Genomic DNA, 2,554 nt, shown 5'->3' with positions numbered 1-2,554 from the left:
AATTTTAATCACCGCATAATGTTCTTTTTTATATTTATCAAAACTTGTTTAAATAATTTATCTTGACTCTATACATCTGTTTGCAAAGATTTTCTCCTATTGTACATAATAATATGATAATCACAATTATAAGAGATTTTGGCCCTTACTTGCTGATAATCACCTGCCTCAATGCATACGCTCCCTGCCACTGCCTTACAGATATGGTTTGATTATTCCCAATCTCTCACCAAATGAGACCTGCATCCAGGGTACTAGCTTCTCCTGTCACTTGGGCTTATGCTAAAGATGTGAAATTTGGTGTAGAAGCCTGAGCTCTAATGCTTCAAGTTATACGACTTTAAGCCTATGCTGTAGCTGTTACAATGGAGCCAAAGAGAAGAATAGTGATTATTGAACAGAGTTGGGGAAGTCCTAAAGTAACAAAATACGGAGTGATTGTTGCACACTCAATTAACTTAGAAGATAAATGTGACAATATTGGAGCTAAACCTGTTCAAGATGTTTCCAGTAACAGAAATGAAGAGGTTGGGGATTGCACCACCACTGCTACTGTACTGGCATGCCCTATTGTCAAAGAAAGAGAAAATTAGCAAAAGTGCTAATCCAGTGGAAATCAGGAGACATACTATGTTAGCTATTGGTTCTGTAGTTGCTGAACTTAAGAATCAGTCTAAACCAGTAGCAACTCCTGAAGAAACTGCTTAGGATGCTACGATTTCTGCAAACAGAGAGGAAGAAATTGGCAACATATTTCTTATGCAATGAATAAAGCTGAAAGAAAGGGTGTCATCACAGTAAATAATGGAAAAACACTGAAAGATGAACTAGAAATTATGGCAGGCATGAAGTTTGATCAAGGCTATATTTCTCCATACTTTATTAATACATCAAAAGTGTATTATATTGTGAATAATAGTATATGAATTTCAGTATGTGTATGTTCTATTGAGTGAAAAGGAAATTTCCAGTGTCCAGTCCATTATACCTGGTCTTTAAATCGCCAGTGCTCACTATAAGCCCTTGGTTGTAACTGCTGAAAATATTGTTTTGAATAGTATAAAAGTTGGTCTTTAGGCTGTAACAGCCAAAGATCCAGGTTTTAGTGACAATTGAAGGAACAAGCTTAAAGATACAACTACTGCTATTGGTGACAAAGTGTTTGAACAAGAAGGGTTGACCCTAAATCTTGAAGTTGTTCAGCCTCATGACTTAGAAGAAATTAGAGAGGTCATTGTGACAAAAGATGACGGTACGCTCTTAAAAGGAAATGATGACAAGGCTCAAATTCAAAAGTGTATTCAAGATACTCCTCCAGTTAGATGTCACAACTAGTGAATACAAAAAGGAAAAACTGGGCCAGGTGCAGTAGCATGCAATCCCAGCACTTTAGGAGGCCAAGGTGGGCGGATCATGAGATCAGGAGATCGAGACCATCCTGGCCAACATGGTGAAACCCCATCTCTACTAAAAATATAAAAATTAGCTGGGTGTGGTGGTGTGTACCTGTACTCCCAGCTACTCAGGAGGCTGAGGCAGGAGAATCGCTTGAACTAGGGAGTCAGAGGTTGCAGTGAGCCAAAATTGAGCCACTGTACTCCAGCCTGGTGGCAGAGTGAGGCTCCATCAAAAACAAAACAAAACAAAACAGAAAAAAAAAAAAAGAAAAACTGAATGAAATTGATACCTGGCAAAAAAAATCAGTTGAAGTAGCTGTGCTGAAGCTTGGTGGGATGAGTGATGTCAAAGTCAATGAAAAGAAGTAACAGATACCCTTAATGCTACAATAGCTAGTTTTGAAGAAGGTATTGTTCTGGGAAGGGATTGTTGAATTGCTTTGGTGCATTCCAGCCTTGGATTCATTATAAAGATAAAAAGTTGGCATATGTATTATTAACAGACCACTCAAAATTTCTGCAGTGACTATGGCTAGGAATGCAGATGTTGAAGAATCTTTGAAAGTTGAGAAAATTATGCAATGATCCTCAAAGATCGGTTATGACATTATGCTTTGAGATTTTGTGAATATGGTGGGGAAAGGAATCACTGGAGAACCACTTTAGTGGATGCTGCTGAAATGGCTTTGACTACAGCAGACGGTGTAGTGACAGAAACACCTAAATAAGAGAAGGACCCTGATGTGGGGGCAATGGGAGGAATGGGAGGTGGTATGTTCTAACTTCCAGAATAGCACTTCACCATTATGAATAAACTGTGACAGAAAGCTCAAGGCAGTGTTTCTAACCAATAACTTCAGAGAAGTCAGTTAAAGAAAATGATAGGAGAAAAGGCTAGCTGATGTTTAAGAAATCACTGTAATCACCAGTGACCATTTTCGTTGACAATATATAATGGTCTATTGCTGTCATTGTCTGTAAGATAATTTATTTTGAATTTTTGAATAAAAAATATATTTGTACATTCCCAATATTCGTTGCAAGAGCCATTTACCAAAGTATTGCTTTCAACTTAAATAACTGAGGCATTTTTATTAGTATTCTGTTAAAGTCAGGATTTAGTGCTTGCCATCATTAGATTGGAAGTTAAGAAGCAG

The 2,554-nt window shown here is 37.6% G+C and overlaps 1 pseudogene; it reads left to right on the top strand.

The window, feature by feature from the left end:
* Window positions 1–203: 203 nt before the first annotated feature.
* On the top strand, window positions 204–2,179 carry LOC126956196 (60 kDa heat shock protein, mitochondrial-like; annotated as a pseudogene).
* Window positions 2,180–2,554: the final 375 nt, after the last annotated feature.

The sequence above is a fragment of the Macaca thibetana genome, chromosome 6, assembly GCF_024542745.1.
Source record: "Macaca thibetana thibetana isolate TM-01 chromosome 6, ASM2454274v1, whole genome shotgun sequence".
Taxonomy (NCBI): Eukaryota; Metazoa; Chordata; class Mammalia; order Primates; family Cercopithecidae; genus Macaca; species Macaca thibetana.
This window is presented reverse-complemented; position numbering and strand designations above follow the sequence as displayed.